The sequence below is a fragment of the Leptonychotes weddellii genome, chromosome 3 (genome assembly GCF_054177405.1).
Source record: "Leptonychotes weddellii isolate Sample4059 chromosome 3, ASM5417740v2, whole genome shotgun sequence".
Classification (NCBI taxonomy): domain Eukaryota; kingdom Metazoa; phylum Chordata; class Mammalia; order Carnivora; family Phocidae; genus Leptonychotes; species Leptonychotes weddellii.
In genome coordinates this window covers 113,522,120-113,531,510 of record NC_138371.1, presented here as the reverse complement: position 1 = coordinate 113,531,510, position 9,391 = coordinate 113,522,120, and the positions used below count along the sequence as shown (strand labels likewise).

At 38.1% G+C, this 9,391-nt stretch overlaps 1 protein-coding gene and 1 long non-coding RNA gene across 3 annotated transcripts in view; one reads left to right on the top strand and one right to left on the bottom strand.

The window, feature by feature from the left end:
* The window catches only part of STARD13 (StAR related lipid transfer domain containing 13), a 468,749-nt gene that overhangs the window by 200,830 nt on the left and 258,528 nt on the right, over positions 1–9,391 (top strand). The gene's annotated exons all lie outside the window — the stretch shown is intronic.
* The window catches only part of LOC145720615 (uncharacterized), a 46,871-nt gene continuing 39,619 nt past the window's right edge, over positions 2,140–9,391 (bottom strand). The window contains exon 3 of the long non-coding RNA XR_014143702.1: positions 2,140–2,576. This is a non-coding gene — a long non-coding RNA (uncharacterized LOC145720615). The remainder of the gene's footprint in view (positions 2,577–9,391) is intronic.

The following is a 9,391-nucleotide window of genomic DNA, read 5'->3' as shown; positions in this document are numbered from 1 at the left end:
AGCAGGAGGGGAAGAATGAAGGGGGGGATATCGGAGGGGTAGACAAACCATGAGAGACGATGGACTCTGAAAAACAAACTGAGGGTTCTAGAGGGGAGGTGGGGGAGGATGGGTTAGCCTGGTGATGGGTATTAAAGAGGGCACGTTCTGCATGGAGCACTGGGTGTTATGCACAAACAATGAATCATGGAACACTACATCAAAAACTAATGATGTAATGTATGGGGATTAACATAACAATAAAAAATTTAAAATAAAATAAAAATAAAAATACCTGCCACTACAAAGATCATAATTTCCACCTGAAATGACACATTTAAATAGTATTTTTCCACAATTATGATTAAACTCTTTCTACCCACTATTGCTTAGAAAAATGCTCTCACAATAGGGAGAGATGACAAAATAAAAACAAAAACAAAAGTGCAAAAAGCCCAGGCAGTACTGGGCATGTGTTCCATTTCTGTTGGCGTCCTATCCTCGTGGTGCTTGAGCCTTTTTTACCCCTGACAGTTAGCCACCAACTGCATCACAGAACTCTCGGGCTTCTCTGTGACGGGGAGAGAGTGACCATGAACATAGCCTCAGTAGGAAGGGAGCATGGTAACAGGACTTACCAGCAAACTGGAAGGAGGCCTGGGTGATGGAGAACAGCCCACTGCTCATCTGAGTTAGAATAAGCAGATTCAAAGACCAGGCATCTTTGGCCTTTGTAGCCAGAATGTAAGAAGTTATTCCGTATGTGTTGTGGAGAATGGTTGTAACTGGCTCAAATTACATGGGAACCCATATTCTGAGCTGTGGTCTCATAGAATAAGCTAGTACAACATTGCCTTCATTCAGCTTGATTGCCATGATTTCCTTCAAGTGATTCATATGTACAGTTGATGCTCATTATTCATGGATTCAATACTTGTGATTTCACTTATGTGCTGCCCCCAAAAGTTAATACTTGAGACGCTTTTGTGGTCACTCATGGACATGCACAGAGCAAGGATACATATCCCCAACTGAGGTTGAACAAGAGGTTCTACTCTCTTGTTTCAGCTCTTTTTCTGTAAACGAGTGTCCTTCCTTTTCATGGTCTATTTAGTACCGTGTTTTCACATATTTGTGTTTTAATTGCTGATTTTAATGTTTAAAATGGCTATTATGTGTAGTGCCAAAGTGCTGCCTAGTGTTCCTAAGTGCAAGAAGGCTGTGATGTGCCTTTCAGAGAAAATATGTGTGTTAGATAAGCTCACTCAATCATGAGGGTTAGTGCTGTGAGCTATGAGTTCAAGTTAATGAATCAACAATATAGATTAAATAAGATGTCTTTAAATAGAAAACACATGCAAAAAAGATTATGTATTGATTGGTTGGTGAAAATGTTCTGACCAGAGGCTGACAAGAACCTAACCTCATATTTTCTCTAGAAGCAGGGGCTCAGTATTCACTAATTCAGTGTTACTTTATGGGACATAACTACCATGAATAATGAGAACTATTGTTTATCAACCTAGTTGAAAGCATAGCCCACATCTTTGTATTTATCATTCATTCAAAATATTTGTTATGCACACAAAACTATGGGACTGGAAGGTTGTCAAATTACTTAACAACACTTATATTAAATTTCTAAATCCATTGAGTTAAACCCAGGTCAGTCTGCCAGCAAATGCCTTACAAGGAGGACCTTATTTAGATAAGTACCAGAATGTGGAAATTACAGAGCTTTCAACAATTCTCAGAGCAGAGATTGTGTCTTCTCTGGCCTCTATGGTAGTATTCTGAGCAGTGTGAACACAATGAGTATTTGCTGCATGAGCACCCTTGCATGTGGAGAATGAGGAGGTTTGATGAAGAGGTGGGACTGTCTTCTGCATATTCACAGTCTACTCTCTTCCAGGCAGAGCTGGGAGCCCTCCCCACAACATGGATGGTCGCACAAAGTATGACCAGAAGTAAACTCACTGAGATGGTGGTTCTCAGCTTACTTTCTGCCCTACCCGACCCAAGTGATATGATAACCCACTTGTCAGTAACAGTGGCTCATATAGGTACTAATGCTTAAGGAGGAGGTAGGATTGTATGCAGTGGTGGTGGGGTCGGGAGGAGTTGTCACAACTTCTTTGAGGCAAATGTAACTTGAAAAATCCCAGAGGTGATTTTTGACATATTCCCTCCCCTCAGCAGGGTGTGACATTTCCTTCTCACATTTCTGTCTGGTGAGAGAACATGCTTTGTTATTTCACAAAATGTCCAATTCTAACTCGGTGCCCATGTTTGGTGTTTTCCTAGCTCTAGGTCTTACTTTACTGTTTAGAGTGACTTGTTCTTAGTCATGCCTTTAGGTAGCTTAAGGGACATATCTTAGATTCTCTCTCCGGATCACTACCTAGTCCCAAGTCACTACTCATGCATTGTAAATATCAGAAATACTCATTCCTGTATAAGATCATTGTACCATTTCTGCTTATGGTCCATGATTTCTTCTGTTAATATCGCGCTCTCTTTTTAAGTTGAATAACAGAACAGCATGTTACTTTGATCTTCCTTGTTTGTGGCAAAACACATCCTTTTCGGACTCTTGCCTTAAAAAAAAAAAAAGACTTCAGTAGGATATCATATAGTTAAGAAAAGATTTATGTCAGCAGATAATCCAGTTCCTTCTTTGTTCCCTTTGAATCTGCTTCTTTTCAAGATGTCCTTTATAGTACCCTAGCTCCTTTATCTGTATTCCAGTGGCCATTGAGACATTTTTCCCACTATCTATGGAAAACATATCTCATTATTATTTATTTCAGTTACAAAAAACCAATGATCATCAGCCTCTTTGCATATTACTGATCATCAATAACACTAGCTGTCAAACTCATTAAAGATGAAAGTTTGCTTATGATTCAAGAGGTCTAAAGAGAAACGTGTAATAGAATGTTCCTATTAATAGCACTTAGAGTAATAGAAGAATCCAAGGGAAAAAAAGGATAAAAGTTTTAACCAAGATTTATGGGGAAAATTGAACCACTGAGCTGGTACGATTTCCTTTCCTTATAGTAAATGAAGGTTAATGGTGTTTTGGTTCCCTTTATGAAATACTGTCTATGTTCATGAGTTCTAAAAGTATAGAGTAGAAAATAATAGTCTTTATCCTGTAGTTTGGTACCCAGTTGGACCAAAGATTTATTAAGAGATAACAACCTTAGGCAAGACGACTATTCATACAGTGATAATGCTCTCTAATGGTGTCATGTTGGGGCACATATTTGAAGTCATGTCTAGGTTCATCCTCTTATTAATCACAATATTTATCATGAAATATCTATTTCTGGCCTATTTGATTTCTTATCAAAAACCCCCTGAATTCTATGAGCTAATGCAAGAAGTATGTACTACCTCTTAAGTCTCCCTTAAGTATGTAGTGCCAAAATTATTTTTAATATTAGCATGGATATCCATGATGAAAAAGAATTTTTAGAGTAATTTATTCTCTTGCTTACTTACCAGGCATTCCATTGGCCTTCACCCAAAATATTTTTGAAACAATTAGTTTGGAAAATCCATAACTCCCACATAATCATTCCTAAGTCTACACACAAATGAAATTTGCCATTATTATAACCAAGTATTTTTTTTTTGAACTATCACAATACGTAATGTGGCAAACCAACAAATCCCTATTTAAGGGAATCCAATTACATTGCTTTTATAAGTTATTTCATTTAGAAGATAGGTCTTGATGTTTTGAGAGCTGAAATTTTTGTGCTGTGGTTCCCACTCTAATATCAGAGCAAAAGAACTATACAGCTTGTTTCTAAAGCAAACTGTGATTATAAACACGTGTGCAAAATATTGTAGGAGGAGGTGTACAATTTGATTGTAAGGGTGCTATCCACCCTCTAGCTACATATAATTTACAATTCCTATAATTCTCTAATATTTATTCAATTTATGAGAACATGGACTTCTCTGTACTATCAAGCCTATTATAGATTTTGATCACATGCTCAAAAAGATCTGTCATTTGGCTATTCCAGTTTAATACTTCTAATCACAACTTGAAAAAGACATATAAATACTCACCAATCTTTGATGTTACAAAGCTGGGAAATATAGTAAAAGATTATAGAATTGTGATTCACAAATATTTTAATGTGTTGGAATAATGGACCTTAAACCAACAAGATGGAATTTAATAGGTATAAATATAAAAGCATAAAAGCCATCAGTGGACCTCTATTGCTCTGAAAGATAATCAAATATTAGACTATGTAGTTGTTCAGGTTCTCCAAGAAATCAACATCAAAATGATATGAAATTTGCAAGGATTGTATTGAGGCGAAGGCCTATGAAGAAAAATGGGGAGGGAGCTGGGATAGGATTGGAGGTTCATCCAACTATGATGCAAATCTGACTCCTAGTAAAGGAGAGAAAGGAAGGCAAGTTAGGTGACAGTGTTTTTGACCTCCATGAAGTCTAACGAAAGTTCATCAAGGCCACTGGGGTGTTCTTGAGCCAAAATTGGCCTTCTGGAAAAAGACCTATGGCTCTCAGGAGCAAGCTGCCTTAGTAGGTCTGCTGCAATCAGTCATTAACTAGGAGCAGCCTATGGGAAGCATGGCTTCAGTACAAATGAAGCGGTGCATTTCAGAGTGTGACAGCTGGGGCATATGGTCAGTCAATGTCCCCGTAGTTGGAAATCTACAAAGTACATTCTCAAGGCATTCTCAAGACAAGTGCCTACTGTAATTTGGGTTTTCAAAATTCCATCCAAGTTTTTCTTAGAAAATATTACAAAAATATTTCTTAAATTAGTAATTCAAAACCAAGCAAGCCTGAGATCTAAAAGTGCAATCCTGTCTTAGGATTTCTAGTTTCAGAACAGTTACTACTCACAGAAAAGATGTTTATGAAAATAGAATTAGGGGCGCCTGGGTAGCTCAGTCGGTTAAGTGTCCAACTCTTGATTTTGGCTCAGGTCATGATCTCAGGGTTGTGGGATTGAGCCCAGTGTTGGGCTCCTTGCTCAGCGGGGAGTCTGCATTCTCTCTCTCTCCCTCAGCCCCTCTGCCCACCCCCTGCTCGTGCTCACTCTCTCTCTCTCAAATAAATTAAATCTTTCAAAAAAAAAGAGAGAAAAAATAGAATTAAATTCTGGTCTTTGATGTGTGTGTGTGTGTGTGTGTGCACATGCATGTAATTATGGAATGATGCCTTTTTACACATTTGTTGTATTTTAAGCATCCATAGCCATCATTCTCCTTTTGATGCTTACACTGTCAACTTTTGCCAGTCGGAACTATTTTGATGTTGCCTCTGGGTCATTTTGATCTTTTCTTTTTAAATCAACTTTATTAAAGTATTATTTATTTATACTGAAATGCACCCATTTTAAGTTTACAGCTGATGAGCTTTGACAAATATATCTCCCATATAATCACCCTCACAATCAAGAAGAGCCATCATCCTAAAATTTGCCTTGTGCCACTTTGCAGTTATTGCCCCCCAGTTGCAGCCCCAGACAATCAATGATCTGCTTTCTTCCACTGTAATTCATTATACTTATTCAAGAATTTTATACAAGTAAAACCATATAGAATGTGCCCTTCTCTTAGTTCTTGCTTTTTTACATTCACATAACATTCTGGAGACTCCACTGTGTTTTTCCATCTATCAGAAGTCCATTCCTTTTTATTTTTGACAAGTATTTCCTTCTGTGGATAACTGCAACTTGTTTATCCATTCACCCCTCAATGGACTTTTGAGTTTCTAGTTTGGGACTATTATGAATAAATCTGCTATGAACATTCACATAAAAGTCTTTGCAAAGACATATGTTTGCATCTCTCCTGGGTAAATACCAAGGAATGGAACTGCTGAGTTAAATGGTTAAGCGTCTAAGAAAACTACCAGAGTACTTTCTAGAGTGCTTGTGCTATTTTACATCCTATCCAGCAGTGTGTAAGAGTCTTTTAATTGCTGCACATCATAACTAATACTTGTGCACAGTAGTATTTCATTGTGATTTTAATTTGCATTTTCCTGGTAGTAATGATATTGAGCATCTTTTAATGTGCTTAGTGACAGTTCGCATACCTTCTTTTGTGAAGTGTTTATTGAAATCATTTGTCCATTTTAAATTGGATTCTTGTCTTTTTAACTAATGAGCTGAGTAGTTCTTTACATATTCTGGATATGAATCTTTGGATATATGTATCATAAATATTTTTCCACTTGAGGGATTGGTTTTCATTTTCTTAACAATGTGTTTTATTTAATGATGAAATTCAACTAAATTTCATACAGTCTATGTTTCTGTATCCTAAGGATCATTTTCCTACCATCAAAATCTTGATGATTTTATTTTATCTTGCCTTCTAAAAGTTTTATAGCTTTAGCTGTTTTTTAAATCAATTTTGTGAATGTTGTAAAGTAATTTCAAGGTTAATTTTTTTCCATATGGATATCAAATTGTACCAGGATGAATATGATTACTAATTGTTACAATAGGACAGACCTGAAGCTGACTGCAAAGCTGGTGAGGAACATCCCCCCTCCTCCTCAAAGGAGAGTCAGGAACAATCAGAGGAGTTATCATGAGTCTACTTTCTAGTACTCAGCCCGTAACCACCTCCTAAATCCTTCTCAATATCAGGCAGTAAAGGGGAGAACCATTTTTTTGCCCGGTTGACCATACAATTTGGTCAACAATTTGCTATGTTTATCACTAAAATGGTCCAAAACTATGAAAGGTCTGAGCTTTTACCCTTCTTGCAAGATAACAACTTAGTCTGCCGTAGTTTCAAGGATGTCAACAGAAGATGTGATTCCTGGGTCAGAGACAAAGAACTTTCTTACTCATGGGAGGAGCTGATGCGAGAGTCTCCGTATTTGCACTAGCTTCCTGAGCCCCAGTTTCGACAGGGCAGTATCTGCACATGCAGTACAGTGTGGTAAAGGAGGGGAACCCTGAGTTTAGGAACTGGAATCTTTTATAACGTGAAATAAAGTTTGTCTGCCCTTTGTTCCTGAGAGAGACAGTATCTCTATCTTCCAAGGCAGTTTGCTATATAATCTGTGGGGGGGAAAAAAAGTCCAGAAGAAATGCAGGCAGTACTTCTGGTTGCAAGGTATCTGGAAATGTGAACAACCAGTGGAGAATTGTCACTCATAATTAAGCTCCTGGTTGTTCTTTTATGGCTTCATGGAGTTTATTCTTATGCATCTCAGTTTAGTATTTTGCAACAGACTCAAGGACCCCTATGCAGATTCCTATAGTTTTTTGTCTGCGTAACTCCCTTCTCTCTGATTCTCTGTTCTGTAAATTCCAGTCATTTCAGCTTCCCTGAATTCTTATCTTCGTCTCCTCGATTTAATACGACTGTTGTGTTTTGCTGGCGTTCTGCCTCTTTGTGCCTTAATTCAGAAAGTGCTTCCAGACAGAAAGCCGAGGAAATTTTAGGGCTCACCTTATCTATTTACCTTCTCTCGGGGATCACAGTCCTATGCCATCTCTTTTATAATGTCTGAAACAATTATTTTGTACATTTTGCCCAATTTTGTATCCTTTACAATGGGATTACAAATCCAGTACCAGTTACCTCAGCATGATAAAAGCAATTATTTTGTACATTTTACCCAATTTTATATCCTTTACAATGGGATTACAAATCCAGTACCAGTACCAGAAAATTTTTTAAATTTTCAACAGTTTTTGAGACAGTCATTAAAAATAATTAGGCTTTAAGTTGCATATACGTAAAACTAAAATTCATCACAGACCTGAAATGGAACAGAATAAGGGAACACTTATACTGAAGCATGAAACACTTGTCAGGCAGAGATACAGTCTGAGACTGCCTTTCACGGAGGGTCAGTCTGTCCTCACTGAGGCCAGACAGGTGAATGAAGAGACAGGAGGGGAAATTAGAGATGCCCCTGGAGGCTGCTCCCTCCCCCTTCTTTGAGAAGGCAATTCATCCAAACCTTTGGGAAAATGTCAGATTGATTTTTTTGATGTTGTTATGTACTTCATAGTAAATGTTTTAGTCTTGACCAGAAATGTTTCTTTCTCCACTACTAAGTCAGGGCCTGCAGTCTCATATTGGTTATGAAGAGTGGTAGCTTACTGCTAGTTATGGGCCTGGAGCCATCTCCTGGGCTAGACATATTGCACAGGTTCAGGCTTAATCTGGGGAAAAGTGGTTTCTGAACCCTCACTTATTTACGTCAGGACTGAATTCATAGAATGGGAAAAAATGAGGGAAGAATCTGTCACTCGTTTTACCAAATCTTTTTTTCAAAATGAACAAAACACCGCCAGCACAGTGAGCGTGCCCTGACTCATGTCTCATCTTTCGTATTTCATCCATCTTCCCATTTTATTTCCAGTCTGATAATGGTCCATCATTTCAACTCTTTCATTTCTTAATCTTATAAAACCAGTTGGTAGCCTTATAAATATATTAACCAAGAGTGGACCTAAGCTGCTTTCCAAATGTTGTCTTTATTCAGTAGATGACTGAATTCTTCAGGCCATGCTAATAATCTATTTTACCAGCACATACTTACAAAGCACTTAATGTGTCCTTTTATATGACCAAGAGAAAATCCAGAGGTTGCTTCTTAACCTCTGACCTAAGACACCCCCTTTGCCTCTTCCATGATCACTTTCCTAAAAAACAAAGCTATGCCAATCATGTCATCCACAGCTTGAAGACTCGTGGTGGCTCCCTGTGGCCTAACATAATATTGAAACATTTTAGGGTACACAAGACCCATTACAATTTGAGCCTTGTTTTAACCTTCAACAACTTTTTCTGCTATTGTCTCACCTTGGGATTCTACCACTCTGAAATCACCTTACACCATAACCAGGTCACAAGGCCTTTTCAAGATTTGGTGCCTTTGGGCCATTTCATCTGCCTAAAAAGCTCTCTCTGAAAACTGACTGCTCTGGCCAGACCTATTTGCTCACTCTTCCTCACCCGTTTCTCACCTTTGTGCAGCTAAATTGCACCAGTAAACATACCACCGGCAAATCTCATGCTTTACCCACCAGAGAGAATGAAAGAATCAGGTTAAGATAGTTCTCCAACCTGTATGCTTTAATCTTCTCTTCTGTTGATTCCCAATAGGCACCACCTCTTTCCAATAGTTGCCACCCTAAACATCCCTGCAAGTCCCCTGTTATGCTTACATATGTAACTCAAAATTCCCTTTGACCCCACCAGACCAAGGCAGGGAGAGAGGATACTTACTGATTGTATGTTCTTGAGCAGAGCTGCCCAGCACAGCTCTCTCCAATGATAGAAATGTATCTCTACTGTCCAATATGATGGCCACTAACAACACATGGCTATTGAGTATTTGATATGTGACAGAGGAACTGAATTTCTTTAAATTGCAT